We start from the raw sequence: 27,340 nt of genomic DNA on the forward strand, positions 1-27,340 counted from the left end.
TAGACTCAGTGTCTTCCTTCATCCCCAAGGCATTGTTTTCTGGCTTGACTTAAAATTTGAAGGAATTTCAGTGCACAGAAGGGAAACTTAAGCTCAGAGCTGGCCATGACTATACCCAAGACGCTGGGCTATATCCCATGCCATGCAGTCCCTATTGCTGCTCTTCCTTGACACAGAATCCCAACATGTTGCTGAGGACAGCTCTCTTCCCTCCTCACCTCCACAGAGGAGCTCATTATGACCGTGTCTTTCATCCCCAGTGGCTAGCCCCAGGGTCCTCTTTCCTCCACCTCAGAAGGGGAAGCTCCATGTCCATTCATATGGGAACAACTCCCTAATCTTCTCCTTGGGTATACACAGAACTTAAGAATCTCCTTGTCTAGGCTTTCCCAGTTCAGAACGGAATCTCCTTTTACACAGATAAAAGCCCAATTAAGTGTTTTTTCCCTTCGAGAAAGCCTTGGCCCCCACAGGCCAATTCGGGTTTCCATTTTTAGCAGCACAAAGAATTGGCAGAAGCTTCGAAATTACAGTCTCTCCTTAAAGGCTCTGAAGAGCCTAGATCCAATTCTGAGATAGAATCAAAGCCCGCATATGTACTGAATTCCCCTTCCTTTTCCTCCAGCCCATAGGGAACTTGGTCTTTATACAGTATTTGAGGCATTTCTTGTTCCATGTACCAGCGCTGCATGACTTGGAAGAAGATTAACTTGTCTGAACCTCAGACTCTCTATCTGTAAAATAGGATTAATAATACCTTTTGAAGAAGGTTATTGTAAGATGATTTAAAGAAAGAACTTAAGAAAATTATTTAGCATGGCGCCTGGCAATAAAAAATATTCAAGAAACCCTAGACTCTACTTCTTCCTCTCTTTGTGATTAAGCAGTGGTTTGCTTTGTTGTCTCGCACAGGTATTGTACTGTAGTGCTAAGGATGATATAAAGTTTCAGAAACTAGTTAAAAAAGATACATTAAGCCTCCAGAGAAGCAAAAATGCCCTGCTTTATTGAACATCCTTTTAGCTCTGTCTTTGCACTGTAATTATTTAAGATTAATTCCTAGATATGGAATTGGTGGACAAAGGGTACAGACATTTTTGGGACTTCTGCTACATACTCCTGAATTGCCCTCCAGAAAGTCTGTTCCCGTTTACATTCTCCACAGCACTTGTGTCAAAGTGCCTTTTTCTTGAAATCTTGAGTTTTACCTAAAATTTATTGACAGGTTAAAAAAAACTATCTCGCTGTGATCCTTAAACTGATTTTCAGACCTGGAAAACAAGGACTGACTCAAGTCCAACTCTTGTATTTTAAAGATAAAGATCTTAAGGTTTAGAAAGATTAAGTGACTTGACTGATTAGGGGGCAGCCAAAATTCATATCCCATGTTTCCTGACTCTGGAATTCTTTCCATTATAGTACTCTGGAGAGGAAGAGTTAGCCTGGGGTGAAACCACTCAGGGCCTACTTACTAACAGGGCTCAATTAGACCAGAATGAATGTGTGGTAGAGTGAAGAGTCAATGAAGGAAATGTTAATTAGTGTCTGGCTAATTTATCATTCAATAAGGAGGACCAGCACTCTCCGTGTTAGCGCCACCTACTGTGAAAATTTCAGCTTGCACAGGAGTTTCTCTAAAATTGAAGACTGAATGAAGGAAGTCACTGGGAGAACCAGACGGATTTAAATTGTCTTCATCACTTTGCCAACAAAGGTCCATATAGTCAAGACTATGGTCTTTCAACTAGTCATGTATGGATGTGAGAGCTGAACCAGAAGGAAGGCAGAGTGCTGAAGAACTTATGCTTTTGAACTATGGTGCTGGAGAAGACTATTGAGAGATCAAATCAGTGAATCCTTTAGGAAATCGACACTGAATAGTCATTGGAAGGGCTGATGTTGAAGCTGAAGCTCCAATACTTTGGCCACCTGATGCAAAGAGCCAACTCATTGGAAAAGACTTTGACTCTGGGAAAGATTGAAGGCAGAAGAGAGCAACAGAGAATGAGACGGTTGGATGGCATCGCTGATTCATGGCATGAACTTGGGCAAACTCCGAGAGATGGTGAGGGACAGGGAAGACTGGCATGCTGCAGTCCATGGGGTCTCAAAGAGTCAGACATAACTTGGCGATTGAACAACAAATTCTAGGAAGAAGTACGGGTTTCCCAGGTGGCGCTAGTGGTAAAGAAGTGAAGTGAAGTTGCTCAGTCGTGTCCAACTCTTTGCTATCCCATGGACTGTAGCCTACCAGGCTCCTCGGTCCATGGGATTTTCCAGGCAAGAGTACTGGAGTGGGTTGCCATTTCCTTCTCCAGGGAATCTTCCTGACCCAGGGATCAAACCCGGGTCTCCTGCATTGTAGGCAGATGCTTTACCATCTGAGCTACCAGGGAAGCCCCTGGTAAAGAAGAACCCGCCTGCTAATGCAGGAGACCTAAGAGACGTAGGTTGAGTAGGGAAGATCCTGGAGGAGGCCATGGCAACCCACTCCAGTATTCTTGCCTGGAGAATTCCACGGACAGAGGAGGCTGGCAGGCTATGGTCCATGGGGGTCACAAAGAGTCGGACAAGTTAGCATGGATACATAGCAAGAAGATGACGCAAAGAGTCAGACACTACTGAGCAACTAAGCACACACACAGGAAGAAGCAGAAAGAAAAAGAATTCAGTATGGAGTCACTGAGTCATGAGCCACTGGGACCTGAACTTCTGTGGTCTTCTGAATTGCTGTGAATGAAGTTCCAGTTTCCTACAGGGGCAGAATCAGTATCCCGTTCTTCCTATTCTGTATACAGAGCATGACTTTCTTCATTTTTCTGTAACCTAATTTCTGATTTAAGCCGACATTCTACTAGCAGCAGAAACTTAATATCTAGGGACTTCCAGAGTAAACTCTCTCACTTTGGTGTTTACTCAGTTACTTTGGATTTCAGTGACTTATTTCAAGATTTCATTCCTTTTCCTTCTTCTAGGGGTTGCAGGTAAGAGCCTGGAAGCTTAGGATTGTTCAGGTATAGAAACTGTGAGCTGGGTAGTGAGGAAGGCTGGGTGGGGGTCGTCAGTCCATAGGCATCTTTAGTCTGATGCAGGTCTGGTCTTTGGCCATGGGCATCTATTCATTCTGGCACCCAACAGCCCCACTTGGCTTCCTAGATTTGGTTGTTAAAAAACGTTCCATCTCAAATATATCCTCTGCACCCAAACTCCAAGCCCTGCTCAGTCTGATGATCCTCTGTTATTCATTTTGTGTCCATCAAGGGGAGGGGGGAGAGCAAAGGAAATTTTATCAGTAGATGCCCCTACAAATTTCTGGTTGTGGGACTATCAGAGAGCTTTCTCAGAGCCCCTCTGTCTGTGTTGACTGTTGTTCTGTCTTCTGTATTATTTTGTTGCACATGTGTGGGCAATTTATGTCCTGAAAAGGGACAGATGGTAAACATTTTAGGCAAGTCCTCAACTCTGCCATTGTCACACAAAAGCAGCCATAGACACTTTGTGTACAAGTGAGCATGACTCCTTTAATAAAACTTTATTGATGTTATCCCCTCCTCCAACTCCTGGCATTTCCCAGAGAGCAAGGCACAAATCCTCTCAGTCTTGTTGCTGTCTAAATCTGTTTGGGGGATAGATTTATTGTTCCCCCTGAAAATCACAAGGTCGGGGAGGAGGCAAGGGACAGGGCCCCCAAGGTATTCATCAGTCTCCAGACTGTCTTCTTTCTTCTGCTCTCTCTCTAGCCACAGCAGCCTTCCCTCCTCTCTTTCCATTCTCTTGTGTACAGTATAAACTTTATGTCATGCTTTCTAGGGGGTTAGTCTTTAGATTCCATCACACTTAGCTCTACACATTACAGACCTTTGCACTTGAAGCTCTAAATTCTGTAATAAGAGTCAAGAGACTATGTGGCTCCGGGTCAAGAACTTGATGTTCTCTTCCCCATGCTGTTCATAATCCTTCCTTTTGCTGGGAGCAGTTGATACCCCCAGTGACTGAGCACAATGGTAAATGTCCTCTCCGTTCTCCCTAAGTCTGATCCTTGACCAAGTTCAACCCCATACTCCAAGGGCAGCCAAAAAGAAATTCCCTGGCCAGAGTCTCTTCATCTGGCTTTATCTTGTGAGGAATTGAATAAGAATAAGGTTGACCTGAGAGTCATGTTTATGAATAGAAATGAGCATGAATAGAATGAATAGTTTTGTTTTCAAGGCAAAACTGTTTAGAGCAGAGTATTTCAAACTACAAGTTGTAAACCATTAGGACATTAGCATAGGAGTATGCAACACTTTTTAGTAAAGGGGCAAATAGTAAGTATTTTAGGATTATACTTAATAGGCAGCTCTCTAATTTGCTGTAATTGTGTGCAAGTGATCATAGATAAGGCATAAATGAATGGGTGTGGTTGAGTTCCAATAAAACTTTATTTATGGAGACTGAAATTTTAACTCACCTAATTTTCAAATATCATAAAATATTCTTCTTTGGATCCTTCCCAACCATTTACTAATAAAAAATGAAAAACCAGCCTTTGCTCACTGGACATACACAGAAGAGGTGACTGGGTGGAACCGGCCCTTGGGCTGTAGTTTGCTGAAATTTGTATTGTATATGACTGTGTGTGTGTGAGTGAGCTCAGTTGTGTCCAACTCTTTGCAACCCCATGGACTATAGCCCACCAGGCTCCTCTGTCCATGGACTTTCCCAGGCAGGAATACTGGAGTAGGTTGCCATTTCCTTTTCCAGGGGATCTTCCTGACCCAGGGATTGAACCTGGGTCTCCTGTGTCTCCTTACAGTGCAGGCAGATTCTTTACCACTGAACTACCAGGGAAGCCTTTGTATCAGGGGGTCAAGAAATCAATTAAGTGAGGTTGGGTCAGGACTTTCTTAAAAAAAAAAAAGAAATAGAATCCAGTAGAATGAAGAAGACAGAAAATGCCAGCCTGCAATGTATACATAAAAGGTTTCATGGAATGTTTATTTCAGTTAATTAACATATGTGTATGTGCATTGAATTATGATGCAAAATATATTTCTTACTGTGGAATATAGCTGAAGAAGTTTTGAAAATCATCCATTTTGAGAAACATTCCTTGCAGTATGACATTTTCATCTCGGAAGAGTTATTTCTCTACTCATCCCACACCTCCAGATTTGATGTTAGTATTGCCAGATAAAATGTAGGACAAGTTAGATTTGAATTTCAGATTTTAAAGGAATAATTTTTTTAGTGTTAGTATGTCCTATGTAATATTGGGGAAATACTTATACTGAAAATATTCATTTTTTTATCTGAAATTCAAATTTAGCTGGACATCCTGTATTTTTATAAATCTGAAAGCTTTATTTGATACATGATGAATTGTTTTAATTATTACTATAATGACCTAAAATGCAGGTGAGGGCCGTAACTTCAGGGAAAAAAACCTGATAATTAAAAATTCCTCCTAGATGCCAGGCTCTGGGTTCTTTCACAAGCACATAAGAACTAACTCTCGTTACAGTGCTCTCAGAAAGGGACAGCTTTGTTGTCTGCATTTAACACATGAGGAAGTTGGAAAGCACTTTCCCCACAACTGCATGTGAGGCGCGGACGGAGGGATGCGCCTCTGGCTCCAGTGCCTTGCTGCTTCACCAGGTTGTTCTCAGAGCAGAGCGCTGTGTCAAGGCCACTGGCAGTTCTTGGCCTCAGCAGTGCATGAGCAGGGCAAGGGGAGCCGGCGGGAGCACTGGGGTGCAGGCAGTAAGGGGTGCACTTACTGTCTGTGGAGAACTTAAGCACAATAGAGAGCTGATGAAAGTCTGATTTTTGTGATCACTGTACAGTACCAGCGATAAAACATCCCTCTCCTCAGGCAGACGTCCGCGCCCTCCAATGTGCCACTACTTGGTATACAGTTGGTGCTTAGGACATGTTACTTTCCTTTTTCTTCCTTCGCTCTTTTTTTCTTTCTTTCTCTTTACCCTGGGACTGGCAAATAAATTTCAAACCACTTGCCAGCTCTGATTGGTGATGGCAGCCTGGACTGTTGGGTCAAGAAGGGTTCTAGAGTTGAGTCTTTGCTGGAAACAAAAGGGAGCTCTGCTTGATCAGTGGTGTCCGCCTCGGGAAGGTGAGTAAGGAGCAGTAGCATTGATGCTATATGTTTGCCCTCCTGTGGCTAAACTCTGCAATCTTCAGATGCTGAATGGCTACTAACCATGAACCCAAAGCTTCTTCCTACTTCAGATGAAGAAGGAAAGAGGGAGAGAATTTCTGTCCATCATATATATCACAAACCCTGTCCAAACACAACTCCTGAGTGACCTGGAGCCATACGCTGTGTGTACCTTGGAGGCACAAGCAGGCCGGCAGGAAGGGCACATGTTTGCTAGAGACCAGCAGCCAGGGGCAAATTAATACCTCTCCTCCCACAAACTCTCACCGCTGGAAGCTTTTGCATGAGCTCATGCATAGTGTGACCAGAGGCCTCTGCTGGCGTGTGCCTTGTTGGAAGCAGTGGAGAGGAATGCCTTCTCTAATTCAGATGTGTGTATGGCTGAAGACAGGGCTACAAAAATAGGCTTAAGGCAGGAATTTCCATTCCTCTGTGTCCCCAGAGCAGTTTCCTCTTGGACACAAACCTCCACCTTCCTTAAATTCCCAAATTGAGTAACTGCTTGGAAGGCTTTCTTGGATTTTTTTTTTAATTATTTTTCCAGCTGTAATTTTTCTTCAGTCTGGAATTTTGCTCTTTTCTGTTTCAAATTTCATTGTAAATCCAACTTGAAAATTAGACATTATTAAATAGCCTTGTGTACAGCAGGCATTGGGTGTGCCATCTTTTAACACTGAAACAGTCTTCTAATTAGATGACTCCATGATTACCCTGCACCTCAGTTTACCTCCCCACACCAGAAATTGGAGGTAAAAATAGAAAGACCACAGGCAAGCCTTCAGATGGAGGAGTTGATAAGTCTAATAAAGCCTTTAAGGTCAAGGAGAAGGAATGTTCAAAGGCATACAAAGGCATTTGGATAGCATCTTGGATATTTAATAGCATTGGCAAAACCTTGTTTTGTTGAGTCAGTAACTTGTGGGTCTAGAAATGGCTTCTAAAACTATCTGGTCTATTTCCTCTTGGGGAGTGGTGGCGTAAAGAGACTGTGATCCCTCATATGGCTCACAGCAACTTTGTATCTGTACAGAGGTCAAGATATTAATCACAATATGAATAATATCACCCTTTGATGATTCTGGCATATGTATATCTAAAAACTGGAAATGTGATTTTCTTAACACACCAGTGAGACAAGTGTCTCCAAGGAAATGGGTCTAGACACTGGTGCTTTGTTTTGTGTTACTCCAGTTGAACAATTTGTTGAGTCGTTCATCATGCTTTCCCTCTGGAATCTTATTTTCCATTGTGTCCTTAAACCCAACTTCCAGGCCACTTAGTTGGGTCTCTTTACCAGACTTTCTGGAGCCACTTTAATTCCTACTTCAGAAAATGTATTCCCACATAGATACTCCCAACTTGTCTTTCCCCTTCCCCTCCCCAACCCAGCCTTCAAGATATCATGGAAGTCAGGTCAAACAAGCCATCCTTGACTATTTGTCCAAAATCCTATGATTTCTCCCATGTCTGAATGCCTGTTGGGAGTTATTGTCAATACTCAGTCTTTGCACTTGGCCTCTGATGATTGGCTACAGTTGTTTAAATTTTTCTTGAGGGAAAAGACCATTATTGTATGATTTTTTCCCCTCTGTTTTACAGAATGCATAGCCATGTTGGGCATGCTTCAAGTCATACTGGATTGCTAAATGTTTGGGTCTCTTGTTTATGCACCTAAGAACATGGAGCTTCTCTTTCATCTTTGTGGTGTTTGACCAAAGTTTGCCCCCAACCTTACCCAATTACAGGAAAAATAGTGTTCAAAGTAGGAAGCAAGTTCTGTGAATCCACATTTCCTTTGTTGGGCAATGATCTAGCTGCATGTGGCATAACTTTTGCTGACACATAGGGTACTCACTCTTTTCTTTCTTTTTTTTTCTTTTCATGTCAGAAAAAAAGACTATTTCCATTCAAGTCACAAGTGGTAAGGGGTGGCGATGGTTTCTCTGTGACCTTGGGCGAGTCATTTCAACACCATCAGTTGCAGTTTCCTCTTCTACAACTTTTCCAGCTCCAATGTTCAGAGATTCTATGGCTTTGTGGCCACTTATCACGTCTCATTCAAAAGATTTGTTTATATGACAAAGGGAAGGCCTCCCTAAGTTCCCTCTTTTTTCTCTGCTCTGGATCTCATGATGAAGGAAGGAGCTGGTGAAGTTAATAATTAGAAGTCTGGCTGGGCCCCTCCTCCACAGTAACTGTGGTTGCTTTTATCTCACTAGTCAAGACTCAGAGCCCACCTTGAGGATAGTGGCTTAACTTGTCCACAAGGACATCTAGACGTTTGGGGAAATCATCCTGCTAAGTCTCTCTTCCTACCACCATGTTTATCCTCCAGGGTACAGAATTGTCTGCCTGTGGTTTTACAGCACGGACCACATCAAGTCTTCTGTAAGAGCCTTCAGAAAATTCAAGACAAATTCTCATGACTGCTAAAGGCTTTATTAGATGCCTTTTCTCTTTCTTTTGTGGTTGATGGCAACAAGACTGTTTACCACTGTTAGCCATAATTTTATGAGTTGTTATTTGGTAACTTATGTTTCTGCCATATCATTTGAGGTGTTGCATCTTGAGGACAGATGTTTTGGGTAAGACATGAGTTGATTTTCACTGATCAAAAGTTGGCTCTTGTGTTAAAGGGAGTAGAGGAAACTATACTGTTATTAGGTTTTCAAATGCATGCTTACCTCCCTAGAAAGCTAGTCTGATTTCTGCCATGATTGGAGCGAGATCCAAAGTTAGTTAATTAAGAAATCTCTATTATCTAATTGCTGCTATGTTTAATGAGCTTTTTAAGCTTATTATTTCAGACAGAGAAATCATTTTGTGGAATTTTAAAAAGTTGTTCGATTGGATGGATCTTGGTCTTCTAAAGGATGTGCAGCATTTTTTCCTAAGAAGGCACTGTTCAGTGGGCAGTGACAGTGGGATTAGTCCTCCTTGTTAAGTCAGTCCAGCGTGTGATTTATGTGCTTGTACTTCCACACAGACTCAGGGAAGCAACTCCCCTTTGAAACATACAAAATAACTTTGCCAAAAAAGAGGAAAATCAGTTTCAGAAGAAAGTAAGTTGTTTGGATTAGAACTGAAACCATGTGGGGCCCAGAAATTTTGTAATATTTTACCCATTAATAAGTAAATGTGCATGTACAGAAGGAGTGGGGGAGCTCATCTATTTAGATTCAAAAGCATGTCAGCCTAATTGTATTAGACAACGGTGAGCTCAATAATTCCACTTTCGATCCATTGCGGTGTGAAGTTCATCATTATCTGCTTCAAATTATTGTTCATTTCAAGAGCCACACAGTGAAAAAGCATGTAAGGACTTTGAAAGAGGACTTGTGCCTTCCCCGAAAGCTTGGTGAAGCATTTCTTTGGAAACATTTCTGCTGAGGCTGTGCACTGGTGGTGAGTGGGCGTAGGGGGTGAGCGTCTGTGCTTCCCCTTTTCAAATTTGTTTAGCTTTGATACGTCTCCATGGAAACAAGACCCACTTCTGAACTGTCTTTAGGGTTGTCCATAAGAGGAATGAATAGAAACATAGAGATAGCTAAAATTCTCATATGATCCAAAAATATCAGTCAAGGAGAGGGAAACTGAGGTTCATTGAGCCCCTCTTAGGGACTGATAATTTTAAATAAGGTTTTTCCTTTAACCCTGAGAGTTGCACTATCTCTGTTTTACATATAAAGGGCCTTGAACTGCTGAACATTTACTCAAACAGTAAGTAACAAACTCAGATTTGAACTCAGGTCCGTCTGATTCTGAGACCCACGCTTTTTCTATAAAACCACATTACCAGTAGTGCTGACCTTCCCTCCCACCTCCCTCAAGCATTTTCCAGAACTATATAAAAATGGGCCATGCTTGATGCTACCTTTTTTTGGGTAAATAAAATGCCTGTGAGGAAAGAGATACTAGGAAGAAAAAAAAAAATTAACTGGCCTGGATAAGCCAAGCGTGAACTCAGCAGTAGCACCAGCCGCATGCTGAACAGTTGCCGCCAAAAGTTTTGGAATCCTAATCTGATCCAGTAAAGCTACATTTAGCTAACAATCCCTCTGGTAGAGAACTTCCATTTACCAAACTGTTAGCTGCGTTCCACTTTGCAGAGAAGATAAGGTGATGGACAGTAAAGAGTCCTGCAGATCTGGTTCGAATCTCAACACCTACTTGTGGGAGTCCGTACTAGGCCTTGAACAACTTCTCTGAGCCACAGACATCAACAGGGTTTCCTGATGGCACAGGACTTGGCCCCCAGGTGTTTCAACCGGTGGCGATAGGCAACAGCCTTCACATATCCACTTTCATCCACAATCTACCTCAGATATTTACAAAATTTCAGTTTGTAGGAAGGGTCCACAAGGGCTAAGAAGGAACTCACCCTAAGGGAAGTGATCTCATGTGGTGAGATGGGGCCAGAAACCAGCCTGGGAATTGGAAAACAGATGTAGACTCATTACTGTCTTGTGGGCATCATTAGAATTCAGCCCCACCAGAGATTAAAATGCTTTGACATGTACACCGTAGCACGAGAGCTTGAGCAGTTGATTGTGGGACCCCCTGACTCCCACTGCAATGGAATGTATTACAAAAGGAGCATCCCCCTGTTTATTTTAGGATTGCAAGGTCTCTGGCATTGAGGTACACATGTTTTCAGCTCTGATGGTACCCTGGCAGTGGAGACAGAGATGGGACTGCCAGCTTGGTGTGACACCTTCATGGGACAGTGAGGACCTGAGGCCAAAAATTCTAGCTCTATAATCCATAGAGGGTAGTAGACAACCAAATGGGATCTATGGGACATCTAAGTGGTCCTGAGTCTTCCCAGAATTATATAGGTAGGGGAACTCTTTAAATATTGCACTTCCTATGGTCAAAAAGGCTTTGAGCTTTAGAGCCATTGGAATTTAGATGGAAATGATTCATTGGAAAAGTTACCCTCTAGGTCATTGGGATGATGAAGCACAGTGCAAGGCCCATAGTAGGTCTTCAAGAAAAGTTAATTGTCTTGATCTGTCTGGGGCATAAGCAGGGTTTGGTTCAGTGAGCAAGCACTGGACACGAGCAGGATTTTGCTGTGCTGCCCTGGATCTCAAGGGGCATTCAACCAAAGAGATCAGCTCTCAGGGTGTAGTCTGAAAGAAACATTAGACAGGAAAAGGCGAGAAGGCATAAATCCAGAAACTAGCTAGGAAGATCTGGAACCAGCAAGGCCAAGCCATGCAGCCTCCAACTGGAAGGGCTGGAGGAGGTGGGAAGAGATCCAGAGGGGAGGGGAGACTTAACTCACTTAGTACCAAGTGAGGGCTAAAGCCTGGGTGCTCTTCTCTTCTTTTAACTTTTTAGAAATATAGTTTCAAGCTCATAGATAAGTTATAAGGATAGTATAAAGAATGTCCACATATGTTTTCCACCAGTATGTCCCAATGTTAGCATTTTACCCCTTTGCTTTATCCTCTGTCTCTATTTATCCCTGTATCTTCATACCTTGTTGTTGCTGCTGTTTAGTCACTAAGTTGTGTCTGACTCTTTTATGACCCCATGGACTGTAGCCTACCAGGCTCCTCTGTCCATGAAATTTCCCGGGCAAGAATGATGAAGTGGGTTGCCATTTCCTTCTCCAAGGGAAATTCCTGATCCAGGGATGGAACCTGTATCTCCTGCATTGGCAGGCAGATTCTTTACTGCTGAGTCCCCAGGGAAGCCCTATCTTCATACCTACTATATATTTTTTAGAACTGTTTGAAACACAATGCCCCTTTACATGTGTCAGTGGGTATTTCCTAAAAATAAGAAGTTTTTCTTTATTAACTATAGTATGATCATCAAGGGCTTCCCTGGTGACTCAGATGGTGAGGAATCCACCTGCAGTGCTGGAGACCTGGGTTCAACTCCTGGGTTGGGAAGATCCCCTGGAGGAGGGCATGGCAACCCACTCCTGTATTTTTGCCTGGAGAATCCCCATGGACAGAGAAGCCTGTTGGGCTACATTCCATGGGGTCTCAAAGAGTTGGACACAACTGAAAACTAAGCGCGGCACAGCATAACCATCAAATTCAGGAAATGAATTTTCATACAATATCATTGACTAATGTGCAGACCTTATCCAGATTTTACTGGTTGTTCCAATAAGATCCTTTAAAGCAAAGAAAATTCCAGATCGCACATTGCATTCAGTTGTCACACCTCTTTAGCCTCTTTTACTTGAAACAGTTCCTTAGTTGTCTTTCCTGATACTGACACTTTGAAGAATACAGTTCAGCTATTTTATAGAATATTTTCAGTTGGGATTTGTCTGCTGCTTCCTCCTGAGTGGTTTCAGCGATAGATGCATTTTTAGTGGGAATAGCATGAACCTCATATTGTGTTCTTCCCAGTGCATATCAGGAGGTACGTGATGCCCATTTTTCTCATGACCTACCTAACCTATTTAACTTTGATCATTTAGTTGAGGTGGTGCCCGCTACGTTTCTCCACTGCTGTGTTTGCTTTGTCGTTGATAAGCATCTGGAGGGCAGCCGCTTTGAGACTGTATAGATATTCTCTGTTATTTCTCAAACTTGCTCACTGTTCTCACCACTGTCATATTTTCCCAGAAATCAGTGATCATGATGATGATTGCCGAATGGTAGAACCCAATCTCCTGACTTAACTGTTTCAGCTGAGTGTGTGAGGACATGTCTCGCACAGCCTCCATGCCTTAGCCTGTGTGCTTCATCTCTGAAATGCCCTCCTACCCCTTGTCCCTCAATATTTGACAATAATTTCTTTCAAGACCCAATGATTCATCTCCAAAGACTCTTCCCATGACTCACTACAATCTACAGTGACCATTTTCTTGCTTTCCTTTCCACGCCTACCTTTAGATGTTTCTTAGTTTTTAGGTATTTCTTGAAGCCTTGACTTTCACTTATGTCATGACTAGAGCTACATCATCTTTTACGTTTTCCAAACTGTCTGTGGTGAAGGGCCAGTGTTTGAGAATTTCCCCAAAAATGAGGAAGAATCTGTTGTTGTATATGTGTGACCCACCAACCAAGTTCAACAGCACGGAAGTGGTTGCTATTGCCCTGTTCACCGAGACAGCCCCACTGGCCATGTTCTTGAATGTCATGGCAACATCAAATTGCCCTAAAAGTTTCTAGGCTCAATATCAGCTGGTAATATCTTGTACTTAACATTTCTGTACTTGACATGGACCAGTAATATTTTGATTGCACGTTTTAGAGCATTCCCTCCTTTTCCCCAAATCCACACTTACTCCCAGACCCAAGAGAGATATACGATGGTAATTAAGTGAGAGAGAAAATTCTTTCCCTCAATTGCCTCCATTCCATTGAATTTCATTGAAGATTCCCCTTTGTAACATAATTATCACCAAAAAGATCTGAGACTTCATGGGTGAGGAAGCAATGAACAGCTGCTCCTAAGAAAGAGTCAGTTTGAGGGACATGAAAGGAACATAGAGATTAAGAGAAATAACCCCTGACAGCATAATATTTTAAAGGAATAAGGAAAGCTGCATTTACCATTAGAATAATTCAGTCTACAACAATCACATCAATGAAAGAACTAACTCTTCTACTCTATTTCTCCTGGTAAAAATGGAGCTCTTCATCTGAGACCCTCAATGTTAATATAATGGTCACTTGGGCACCGTGGTCAATAGGTACTGGGAAAATGAGAGAAGCAAAACACAGCCCTTATGAAGCTGATATTCCACTGGGGAGACAGTGATGGGGCCAGTGAAGGTTAAATCTCCCTGAGATTATGGGAGCTATTTGGGGGTCACAGATGACCTTCTGGAGGATGTGATGTTAACAGTGAGAGCAGAAGGTGAGTAGAGGTGGGATGCGGGAATGGATAGACCCCAAGAGAGATGCCAGCATGTGCAAAGGTGGGTGGGGGAGCCATACATTGGAAGGACCGCCTGCAGTCTGGCATGACTGGGCCCACAGGATGGAAAGAGCCCCAGGCAGAGGCGCAACCAGCAGGAAGCAGCCAGACCCATTGTCTTGTGGGCTAGCGAGGGTTCTGGTCTTTGAGCCGTGGGACTCAATATTGAGAGTTCTTGACCTAGGGAGTGATGGGCCAGCTCATGCTGTCAGGGTGATCTCTACTGTAGAGAGGATGAGCTGGTAGATCAGAGTGGGCTTGGTGGGTTGAGTTTGGAACCTGTTTCCTCAGCCCTGTCTGGAGGTGACTGGCTCAGATCAGAAAGTGGACTCTCTGGTCTTTTCATCTTTAGGGGACCTGCCAACAACCTTTGAGGGATGGGTGGGCAGTGTTCCCGTTTCTCAGATGGGGAGCCCTTTAGAAGAGGTCCTGATCAGGGTATTTCTACCCCATATCCATAGTAGAAAGAAACAAGTTCTTTGAAAGCCAAGAGACTTTCCAGGCCACATGGAGCCCAGGTGTGTGGGCTGCTGAGAGATTGTTTGGGGGCCATACGCTCCCCTTGGCAGGGCTCAAAAAGCCATTTCTACCTCCTTCTGCCTCACCACTGAGGTGGTTTTCACCCAGCAGATCTTGAGAATGATAGGTCTATAACAGGAAATTAAAACTGAGTTTTTGGGTAGAACCTGTGAACAGCTGTTAAAAGTCTTGCTGATGGGGAGTAGCGGGGCAGGGTAGCGAATTAGTTCAAAGTTTGAATTACAGCATGTTTTGAAAGAAACAGTGTGATGACATTCAAGGGTAAAGATAAATCAATTAAAAGTCATATACACAAAATGATTTTCCCTTCTCTAATACATTAATTTGCAACACAGTGTCATTACTCAGTGGTGTATTCCAGTCAGGCATATTGCTTTTATTTTTTAATATTTATTTAATTTTTTGGCATATGAACTCTTATTAGTTGCAGCTTGTGGGTTTAGTCCCCTGATCAGGGATTGAACCTAGACCCCCCGAGTTGGCAGCTTGGAGTCTTAGCCACTGGACCATCAAGGAAGTTCCAGGCATGTTGTTAAAAGAATAAGACAACATTAGTAGTAAGGAAGTTATCATCTACTGAGTATTCACCAGGTTATCATCTGTCGCTTATTCACCATGTATCAGGCACATACCCAAGCATTCAGATTGCATAAGCAGATCCAGTGCTGATGACAAACCCTCCATGGTAGGATTTTATTATCATAACCATTTTGCAGATGAGCAAGCTAAGGCTCAAAGGGTTTAAGCACCTTACCCAAGGCCACACAGACATAAGCGAGGGAGTCCAAATAAGAACCTGAGTTTGTCTGGCGTCCAAGCTTATAATCTATTCCCAGCCATGGAGAAGGCATCAAGTGTTCTGTGAGGTATATCTGCTTCATGAATTAGAGTGAGCTCATTCTTCTCCCTCCATGAGTGTCACTCCCAATCGCAGGTACTATGGCTCTAGGAAATGAGCAGAACTCTGGATATATCAAAGACATATGTCTGGCTGGTGAAGTTCAAGTGCCTTGTATGTATGTGTCATCGGGAAAAAGGTTGAGAAATGATGGTCTAATAAAGAAATACCTAAGACTGATCCTGGGGAGGCAGTGTTGGGGGGGTGCTGTCTCGGCACATTCCCCTTTGATTTGTTCTTGCTTCTCTTCTACTCCACAGCCAGGGGTCCTTCCCCATGGGCTATATGGTTCTGTGCCTCCCTGACTCTGGAAATGCCCTGGATCCACAATCTGAATCCTGGGGAGAAGCATTTGCTCTGGGGTCCCAAGCAGTGAGGCTTGTTGGGACCTAGAAACCTCCTCATTTAAAATAATCTGATGGCACCCCTCTGACAGAGTCTCCCTGAGAGCAGTAGAAGGGAAACTTCCAGGGGTCAGGTTAACAGTCACTCACCTTGAGGTCCTCGGTGGTTTCCCTTATCCTTAATGTGTGTGCATGCTCAGTCACTAAGTTGCATCCTGAGTCACTAAGTTGAGACCATGGGGTCTCTTGTGACCCCATGGATAGTAGCCCTTCAGGCTCCTCTGTCCATGGGATTTCCCAGGCAAGAATACTGGAATGGGTTGCCATTTCTTCCTCCAGGGGATCTTCCCCACCCAGGAATTGAACCCGCGTGTCTTTCGTTGGCAGATGGATTCTTTAACCACTGAACCACCAGGGAAGCCCCCTTAACCTTGGTACAAGATGGCAATGTCTCTTGGATCTGCACTCTTTCTCTCTAGCCAGGCTCTTGCCAGGGGCCCCTCCCTCTCTTTCCTGGCTATATTCAGCCACTGGCATCTCCCCAAGTGCCTCTGGGACCCTCTTACCTCCTTAGCTTTGGTGTGCTGACCCTCCACCTGAAATAGTCCTTCTTCCCTTTCTTTTCTGTACCAGGTCAGCTTTCTCATCCTTAAGACTCAGCTCGGTGGTAACCTTTTCTGGGGCATTTTCTCTCACTTCCATCTCCACCCCTGCTGGGTTCTCACCTTCTTCTTTCTAGTTAGGGCATATTTCTATCATAGATGTTCTCACATTGTGTTATGTGGGGTGTGTGTGTGTGTTTTCGGCTGGTGTCCCCATTCCCCCAGGTGAATTGTGTGCACATTAAAACCAGAGCAGCATTGGTCTAGTTCTTTACCCAGGAAGAAAAAGGGATGAGTTGGGTGAGCAGCTTTCTAGTTTTCTCCAGTGTTGTTCAGGTTTGTTCACCTCAGTGCTCAAGGTGAGTGACAGCCTGCACGTATAGTTACGTCTTCTGATAGCAAGTCCGTATTTGTCCCTATTGCAGGTCTCTCATAGAGGTTAAGAGTGTGGGCTCTGAATTTAGACGAACCTAAGACTTTAACCCGGAAAAGGCGATGGCACCCCACTCCAGTACTCTTGCCTGGAAAATCCCATGGACGGAGGAGCCTGGTGTGTTGCAGTCCACGGGGTCGTGAAGAGTTGGACGCAACTGAGCAACTTCCCTTTCACTTTTCACTTTCATGCATTGGAGAAGGAAATGGCAACCCACTCCAGTGTTCTTGCCTGGAGAATCCCAGGGACGGGGGAGCCTGGTGGGCTGCCGTCTATGGTGTCGCACAGAGTCAGACACGACTGAAGTGACTTAGCAGCAAGACTTTATTTAATCTACCACCTGCTACCTGTGTGGCTTTTGGCAAGTTGCTTGACCTCTCTTGGCTTCGGTTTCTTATCTATGGGGTGAAGATCACTAATGCAAAGAAAATACTTCATGCACAGGACATAGGAAGTGCTCAGCAAATGTCAGCTCTGGGTGATGCACATAGACAAAAGCTTTGATCATGTGTGGACATTTAATCTCACCTAAGTAGATATTCAATTACACACATATTAATTAAGTGCCTTCATATTCAAGGTGTTTGCCAGATGCAGCAAAGAGAAAAAGACTGAACTCTTCCTAAAGAGTCCATAAAAGATTTGGAGGCTAACACTTATCAAATGACTCAAATTCGTAGAATGAAACCCACTGCTGAAAGTAAGGGCTTTGAGGTTTCAAAGAAGGGAAAGCTCATATCCTGTCGAGTGATTAGGAAAGGCTTTGTGAAGCCGTCAGTATTTGAGAGGGCCTTGAAGTGTGGATAGAATTTCAGAGGTCTGGAGAGGGACCTGTGTACTCTTGGCAGAAGAGGGGAAAGAGTCAGAGCAAAGGCATGGAAGTTGTTCACAAAATATCAAGGTTCCAGGTGACTTTTCATATAGATTAGGTTTGTGAGGGTCTTGGGACATAGGCCTGGAAATATGGGTTGATGGTAAAATTTCTATTTAATCTAGGAGATAAATGGGGAACCACTGGCTGCTGTTTCTTACCCCACTAATGTCAATATTTTCCATGCTTCTGAGGCATGCTTTTACTAGTGGGAGGAAAGGGGAGATGGTTCCTATTAGTGCTTTCTCAGGGCTTCTAGTAGATGCTGTTGGTGCCCCATCCAAATCACCTTGACTGGCCTGCTGCACCCCGCTCCCAGCTGCCGGCAGCTCACAGCTGTCCCCTTCTCCCAGAATCACCCTTAACCAACCCAGTAGGAGTTGCCTCGCCCAGAAGGTTGACTCTCCGCTTTAGAGTAGCCTGATGCCAATGACTGATCACAATAAGCTGTAAAAGGCCGGTCGCTTGTCTCCAGGCAGGACAGGCTCCATGCAGGAACTCACACTCCAGAGCTGCCCATGGGATCAGGCTGACTTAGCTCTGGCCTCTGCCCTCTCCAGCTTCCCTCACTCCTCTTTTCTCCGGAGAGACCCCCTTGCTTAATCACAGGTTCCTGAATGCTCATCTCAGCTGTGCTTCTAGTGAACCTGACCTAATACATCTCCTCTCCTTAGGAAACCTTCCCATCTTTTCTCCCTCAGTACTTTCTTTTGTACACCTGTGACTCTGGACCAATCACACAACTTCTTTCCACTTTTCTGGGATTTAACCAGCAAGGGATCACTGAAAATATCAGTGATGTGGTCCTGACACCCGAAAGACAGATAGCCAGGAGCCACAGACTTAAAAATGGTTGGAGTGAATGAGGGAAAGGGGAGTTAGTAAGAACATGGCTTCATATGGCACCTGGCTGCTGCTGAGAATAAAACCAGGGGTCCTCGCGATTTCTTATTTACTTGGGAATCTTTCAGTTGCATGTGTCCAATGCTCAACCAGCTATGATGTGACAATAGTCATGTGGTGGTCAGTAGGGCCGCCCTTTCTGGGAACCTGGCAGGACTGCTCTTCCCTTCTCTTTGAAGCTAGGTGTGGCCAAGTGACTTGGTTTGGCCAATGAAATGTGAGTGGAAGTGACATATACCTCTCCTGGGCAAAAGCCATTGTATCCTATTTGAAGTTGTTTCCCTCTATCATAGTGACCAGCAACATTAGAGATGGCAGCTGCTCTATCAGCTCAGATTCCTAAGTACAATGAGTACTGTGTTTGCTGATCCACAGTGGATGCTCCTATGTTCAAAAAGGAAAAACAGCTGTTTTAAACCACTGAGACTTTGGGGCTGTTTATTGCTGCAACATACTGACTGACACAAATGATTTTTTGTAATTGCACTAGCATGCCAGGTACTGTTCTAAATGTGTCTCATTTGTTAACTCATTTAATCTTCATATCAACCCTATGAGATAGATACTCTTATTATCCCATTTTATTGTTGAGGATATTGAGGCCCAGAGAGGTTAAGTGTCTTGTCCAAGGTTCTGTAGCTAGTAAGTGGCAGATCCACGATTCAAATCTAGGCAACCTGATTCCTAATCACTATGTAGATCTCACAAGAAAGATACTTTAGTGCTTCCTGCCCTGTGAAAGTCCAGATGTAGACTGCTTCAGGCACAGCTGGAGCCAGGTTATCAAAAGATATCAGCGGAGTCATTCTCTGTGTTCTGCCTTCCTCTGTGCTGGCTTCACTCTCAGATGCTCTTCCGGTGAGGAGGTCTTTTCATCTCTAGGTTTACGTTTTGTTACTAAGCAACTACAGAGGAAAGAACCTTTTCCTCCTCCCACCCCGCCCCAATTCTAGCAAAAAGTCTTTAGAGAACCATCTTTCTTCCACTTTCGGTCATTTAGTGTAACTTTATCTGAAAAGGGACAAATGAGTGCAGAGCAGGCATGTGTAGAATGACAGAGGCTGTGAAGAACTAACTTGTGTGAAGCTGCCAAAGAGCCAGAGAACTCCAAAATCTGCAGTTGCTGGAGTCGTAAAAATTAACAACCACCGCCCGAATGAATACCATTTATATTGTCAAACATTGTCATGGGATTAAAGATGGCAAAGCTTCAGATTGGAAATCCCTGGGACTTGTATGCATTATTGGAAGGATTTCTGAGTTTTATGTCCTCTTTCTACCTTGCCCTGAGTTCCTCTTACTCTCCATTCCTCAGCCTGTGCTGCAGGCTCACACACAGTTCTAGGCACAGATATATTTTCCCCAGACCCCTCCTCCAACACACACACTGTCTTTGCTTTCGTCTCCAGAGGAGTAGTAGAGGGAGCACTGGATCAGAAGCATGGGTGTCTAGTCACTCAACTGAATCCGACTCTTTGTGACCTCGTAGACTGTAGCCCGCCAGGCTCCTCTGTCCAAGGACTTCTTCAGGCAAGAATGCTGGAGTGGATTGCCATTTCCTTCTCCAGGGGATATTCTCAACTCAGGGATCAAGCCCACGTCTCCCGTGTCTCCCACATTGCAGGTGGATTCTTTACCTGCTGAGCGATGAGGGAATCTCCCAGGGATCAAGAGAACTCCTGTGAACTTGTGAACACCAACACTTAGTTCTGGGTCTGACTCTCCACCTAAAAGACATGGCCATGGGCCAGATGATTCCAGACAAACTTCTTTTTCATACTGTTCTTGGTTCCAGCTCCCTCAGCCCCAGCTTCCTCCCTTAACAACATCCCCTGGCCCAAAGCCCTGGACCTTTCCCTGGCCTCAGCACAGCTCCTACCCCAGGCTCAGCCCCCGCCTGCAGTGCCCGCCTCTCAGGGACTCGCTAGCGCTCGGCTCACCTAGGACTGCAGCTCCATTGCACTCCGCCAGTACCACCCACACATTCTCAGGCCTGTCCTTAAAGAAGGAACATCTTCCAGCCATTCACTCAGGCCTCCTGCCTCAGATGGAATCCTTTCAGGGGCAAAATGCAGGAAATAATACAAATATCCAAATAAAGCAAACTTCACAAAATGCACTATGGCATGTTACCAAAGAAGTGTCCCAGTAGGCATGGAGGTCTTCCTCTGAACAACTCACAAGCTTCATGGCTGCTTTCATCTCTCCATGAGAGGAAGGGTGTTTCAGAGGACAAGGGACACACTAGCCTCACCTCCAGGGTCGGCCTCCCCCTTGGCTGCTGTGTAACCTCAGGCCTGGAACTTAACTTCTCAATGAGCTTCAGTTACTTACAATGAAATGGTGATCGTAACTTCCCCGGTGGCTCAGACAGTAAAGAATCTGCCTGCAAATGTGGGAGACCCAGGTTGGATCCTTGGGTTGGGCAGATCCCCTGGAGGAGGGCATGGCAACCCACTCCATGGAGTAGGTTGAGAATTACATGGACAGAGGAGCCTGGCAGGCTACAGTCCCTGGGGTTGCAAAGAGTCAGGTACGACTGGGAGACTAACACTTTCATAACTGCAGTCCCTCTTTGTGCTTACAGGGTTGTGCACGTGTGCTAAGTTGCTTCAGTCGTGTCCAACTCTTTGTGTGGACTGTAGCCCATCAGGCTTCTCTGTCCATGGGATTCTCCAGGCAATAAAACTGGAGTGGGTTGCCATGCCCTCCTCCAGAGGATATTCCCAACCCAGGGACTGAACCTGAGTCTCCTGCACTGCAGGCAGATTGTTTACCACTGAGCTGCCAAGGAAGTCTCTCTTTCTGTCTTCGTGCTTATAGGGTTAAATAAGATCATGTGTGCGAGCCATGTGCATGGCACTGGCCCATCACAGGCTTGTTGACTACTGAAGACAACTATTTTCTGCAGCAAAAAGTTGTGTGGAATACTATAGAACTGTTTAAAAAGAGAGAGAGAAAACTCTACAGATGGGTAAGGGTTGCAGTGTTCGATGATAAAAACCAGGTGAAGAACAGCATGTGTTGATATCGTCTGTTTAGGTAAAAAAAAAAAAAGGAAAAATAAAAATTTAGGTTAGATAAGTGTAAACTGATTTAAACTCACAACACAGAGCCCCACACTCTAAAGTTACACAGGAAAGGAAGCGAGTGGGGGCCAGGGACAGTATCACTGTACACCTCTTGATCTATCTCAAAATTGTGCCCCATGCAAATGTAGAACCTGTCCAAAGACTGAGTTTTAAAATGTTAACAATAAAATAAGACACTCTTGTTTATTGGTTGAAAGTTGTGAGATTTGGGATGGGTTTCATTTTTCACTCCGAGAGAACACACACCACGCTGAAGAAATGCCATCACTTGCAGACGCCCTGGAAAGTTATGGAGGAAAGGTGTAAACTCTGCGCAGGCACCCAGTCCCTAGTCAGAGGTTCCTATGAGGAAGATGGAGCAAGTAAATGAGCCCCAAATTGCTGTTTTCATCATCATCATCACCGTCGAGAGCATCCAATGGAACATGTGTGTGGTGCTTTTCCATTTACACGGTGATTTCACACATCTTAGCTCATTGAGTTCTCCAGCATACAGTGAAGTCAGCATTCACGTTTTTATGATTCTTCTTAATGTCTCCTTCTATGACCTGTAGAAGGCACTGTCCCTGGCCCTCCCTTAGGCTCTGGGTACTGTCAACCTCATGGCTTCTTATTATAAAGAGTGGAAGGCCCTTCCTGAGGGCTCCCTGGCCACATGCACTAGCCCAGCCTTGCCAGGCATGTTGAGGAGTTATAACCCTGGGAGCAGCCTGATGGGAGCTGATGGCTCCACCACCCCTGCCTTGACACATCTCTAAGGCCAGCACTACACAGTCTCCCCCGAGTCCCATTGGGGTTAATCCTTAGCTGGTCTCTGAGGTAACCTGCTCCTTAAGGCATGGTGGGATGGCTTCCCTCTTTTCCCTTTCTCACCTCTCTCCTCCCCTCCTGGTGTTTCCTCCGATCACCAAGCAGATGGGTTGTGTGCTCTCGTGTCTTCATCTCTAGGTCATTCTCTGAGGGAGGCCAGCCCTATCAAAGTCACACCCCTCGAGAGTGAAGGGGCAGGCACCTGAACCAGACCTGACTCCCTCCACCCCTCTGTTCTGCTGCCCTCAGAAACTCTCGCTGATAAAAGCCCTCCCTAAAGCTGAGACCAAGAGGACAAACTTTCTTTCCACACTCAGGCTGAAGAAAGCTCTGGAGCCAAGCACAGAGTGCTCTGGGAATCCCAGGATACAGAGCAAAGAGAAGCCTGGTATCAGGTAATGAGCACATGAGCATTTAAACAGTTGTGCTTTCTGAGCAACATTTTTAAAAGTGTTGTGATTTAGGGGTTCCCTGGTGGCACAGTGGATAGGAAAGTGAAAGTTGCTCAGTCGTGTCCAACTCTTTGTGATCCCATGGACTATATAGTCCCTGGAATTCTCCAGGCCAGAATACTGGAGTGGGTTGCCATGCCCTTCTCCAGGGGATCTTCCAAACCCAGGGATCGAACCCAGGTCTCCTGCATTGCAGGCGGATTCTTTACCAGCTGAGCCACAGAAAAGCACAAGGATACTGGAGTGGTTAGCCTATCCCGTCTCCAGTGGATCTTCCCAATCCACAAATCGAACCGGGGTCTCCTGCACTGCAGAAGGCTTCTTTACCAACTGAGCTATCAGGAAAGCCCTGTGGATAGGAACCTACCTGCCAATGCAGGAGACATAGGTTCAATCCCTGGCCCAGGGAGATTCTACATTCTGCGGAGCAACTAAGCCTGTGCAATACAATTAATGAAGCCTGCATGCTCTAGGGCCCATGAGCCACAACTAATAAGCAACTGTGCTGCAGCTAATGACGCTCATACATCTAGAGCCTTTGCTCTGCAACAGGAGAAGCCACCACAGTGAGAAGCCTGTGCACCGGAACTAGAGGGTAGGCCCCGCCCACCACAACTAGAGAAAGCCTGAGAGCAGCAACAAAGACCCAGTGTAGCCAATAAATACCTAAAGCTCTCCATTAAAAAAATTAATAGAAGTGTTGCAATTTGAAACAAACAAGGCTCATGTTTGGAATAACTGTAAATATTCATTAAGGTTTTCTCACTAATGCCCTGCTTTGATTTTGGCTTTAGCTTACCAAGAATTAAATTATCATGTAAAATTGTTGACTATTTTCATTTTTCAAAAAATAATGTTTATTTGTGTATTTTTGACTGTGCTGGGTCTTCGTTGTTGTGTAGGCTTCTTATTACAGTGGCTTCTCTTGTGGAGCACAGGCTCTCGGGTGCACGGGTTTCAGTAATTGCAGCACAGTAGTGGGCTCAGTTGGAGAAGGAAATGGCAACCCACTCCAGTGTTCTTGCCTGGAGAATCCCAGGGACGGGGGAGCCTGGTGGGCTGCTGTCTATGGGACCGCACAGAGTCGGACACGACCGAAGCGACTTAGCAGCAGCAGCAGCAGCAGCAGCAGCGGGCTCAGTAGTTGCCCCATATGGGCTCGGTAGCTGTGGCTCCCAGGCTCTAAAGCACAGTTGCGGTGCATGGGTTTAATTGTCCTGTGGTATGTGGCATATTTCCAGATTAGTGATTGATCCCATGTCTTTTGCATCAGCAAGCGGATTCTTTACCACTGAGCCACCAGGGAAGCCCATTGATTATTTTCTTAAGAAAACTGATCATCTCTTGAAGGGTGCTCTGTTGAAGGCAACTGCCATCAAAGCTTTGAGGGGGATTAATACTGGGGCCAAGACTCTGCAGGATGAGGACGGGTGTCCAGAGGGCTGAAAATTTCCAGTTCATGGACTAGCCTGTGCGTGGTGTGCACCGGGGCTCGGGCCTGGCTGGACCAGGTAGAATAAATGTATGTGAGTGATCAGGTTTGTGCCTCCACACTCTCCCTTCCAGGCATGGTAAGATGAGAAGAAAGCATCAGCAAATGGAGACACTCATCCGATTTCCAAAGGGCTGGCCTGCCAGGCACCACGCTGAGGTGAGCTTTGTCCTGGGGCAGCCTGGAGTTGTGCCCGAGGTGGTGGCTATGGACGGTGGCAGGACCCTGGAAGCCGTGTTCAAGATCCTGCCTCCTAGGGAACATGCAACCTGGTGAGGTGGGGGCCTTTGACCAAGTCAGGGGTTTATCCAGGAGCAGGAGGGATGGCCAGGTGGGTGTGTGGTGTTCCTAGGTAGCTTGTGTGCTGAAAAATGTTAAATTATAGAGATGCAAAGTCTAGCAACGTGGAAGCCACTGCCTATCATAGCTTGTATCGCTTGTGTTATATCAGGGAGATGGGGGGAGAGTTTGTCTTCAGGGCATGGGTTCCTGCAGGCTGGGGGTCATGTTCCATGTATTTTAGAAAGTCTATGTCCCACCACAGTGCTGGACACTCAGGAGGAGCTCAATCAATGCGTGCTGAATAGAATGCAGAAGGAAATGTTCTGCCTTCCAGCACGTTCCCTGAGTGTGAGATTGGATCAGGGCAATGGAAAGGTTGTTCTTCAGTCATCACAGACAAGTGGGATGGCTGGTGACCTGAGTGAATGCATCCCCCGGGCAGATGCTGTGGCTCCGGGGCTCTTATTACTATCTCGACGTGACAGCAGCCCCGGCAGTGGATTCACTGCGGCTGTGACTCCTGAGGGCTCATTGGCTCTAGTACAGGTGCTGCAGCTCCAGCTGGCTGGGAGCGTCTGGAGGGCCCAGTGACTGTTCAGTGACTGATATTCCCCAACAAAGTCATCTTCTCCTGAGCAACAGGGCCACTGTATTTGGGCCCTTCCCTGTGACATGGACCTTCTTTCTGGCTGCCCTAGGAGTGGCCAGGATTAGTCTAGGACTTTGACTAAGAGGAAATGAGAATATTGGAGCAAAACTTTAAGGTGGAAAATGTGCTTATGGGTCAGTAAGCACAAGAATTCTGTGAGGAGGGTTTTCCTCACACCGTCCTCACCTTTGTCCCGCTCCACTGCCTGCCTCCAGCCTTCCCTCGGCTTATTTTGTTTTTCCTCTGACAAGGCTGGTTTTCTCTCCTTTGAGTCTCAGAGGTAATGTGGTATTCCAGGAGCTCGCTGCCGGGGTTCTCAGCTCAGAGCTCACTCTTGCTGGTAGAGAAATCATGGACCACTTACTGAACCTGCCGGGGCCTCAGTATCCCCATCTGTACCCTGTGGATGCTGCTGCTAATAGCATCTACCTCACAAGGCTGTCTGAGGATTAAATAAAGTAACAACTGTACAAGGCTCAGAAAACTGTCTGGAACACAATAAGGGCTGCACAAGGGTTCATTAATGTTATTTCCTGGTAGAGCATTTTGTGATGATTAAATGGTGCCCTTGAAAGGATGCTGCCCAAGCTCCTGGGGTTCTGCAGGGAGAATGAAGATCATCTGGAAACAAGATGGCCTTGTGTTGGGACATTAGGAGCCAATGCCCTCACGTTTGAATTTAGTCAGCATCTTGATCTTGCTGTGTGACCCCGGGCAAACCAATTGATCTCCCTGGGTCTTAATTCTTTTTATCAGAAATAAAAGAGAGAGAAGAAAAACAAAATAAAAGAACATCGTATAGTCTTATTTCACAGAGCAGTTTGGTCCCTAAGGAGGACTAGAGGGTCTAAACAATGTCAGGGGATGTTTTCAGCTGACCCTGGAGGATGGTGGTTTTCATCTATTAATATTGTCTTGAAAACTCCTGAGCACCTGGGGTGAGCTTGTTGTCGATGAGACAGAAATGAACCTTTTCTGGTGATGTTTCCAATGAATGTGAATTCATGTAAGTTAAAAATAGAAAAGTATTTCCTGGAAACTGTGGTTGTTCAGCATCTTCCTTATCACTTCTCTGACCACAAAGGAGTGGAGACAGCTTATCTGAGGCTCAGAACTCCCTGATCTGTGTTTGCCTCATGGGCCTTTGGAACTCTGCTTTTGAAACCTACACTGGGACACATGTTAAGCGAAGGGTTATTTCTCATTTGTGAAGATATTTGAAAAAGAAATAGAAATCAAGTTTCACTTGGGTACACATACTTTATTCTATTTATTTTAAAGATTAATTTTTCAGAGCAGTTTTGGGACCATGTTAAATTCGAGAGGGAGGCAGAGATTTTCCATATACTGTCTGCTCCCACACATGCATAGTCTTCCTGTTACCAACATGGCCCACCACAGTGGTAGACTTGTTACAGTTGATGAACTACATTGACACATGGTCACCCAAAATCCAAAGTCCATGGTTTACCTTAGAGTTAACTCTTGGTGTTGTACGTTCTATGGGCTTGGGCAAATGTATAAAGATACACGTGCTATGCTGTGCTTTGCTTGGTGTCCGACGCTTTGTGACCCCATGGACTGCTGCCTGCCAGGCTCCTCTGTCCTTGGGATTCTTCAGGCAAAAATACTAGAGTGGGTTGCCGTGCCCACTTCCATGGGATCTTCCCAACCCAGCGACTGAACCCATGTCTCTTGCGTCTCTTGCATTGCAGGAGGATTCTTTACCACTGAGCCACCGGGGAAGCCATAAAGTCATATACCACCATTATAGTATCATACAGAGCTTTTTCACTGCCCCTAAAAGTTATCTGTGCTCTGCCTTTTCATCCCTCCTCTCCTACCCCTGGCGCCCATCTTTTTACTGTTCCCATAGTTTTGTCTTTTCCAGAATGTCATTAAGTTGGAATCAAACTGTG

Source organism: Bos grunniens, chromosome 6, assembly GCF_055505025.1.
Source record: "Bos grunniens cultivar Pamir isolate PY7600 chromosome 6, Bosgru_T2T1.0, whole genome shotgun sequence".
In the NCBI taxonomy this organism is placed as follows: domain Eukaryota; kingdom Metazoa; phylum Chordata; class Mammalia; order Artiodactyla; family Bovidae; genus Bos; species Bos grunniens.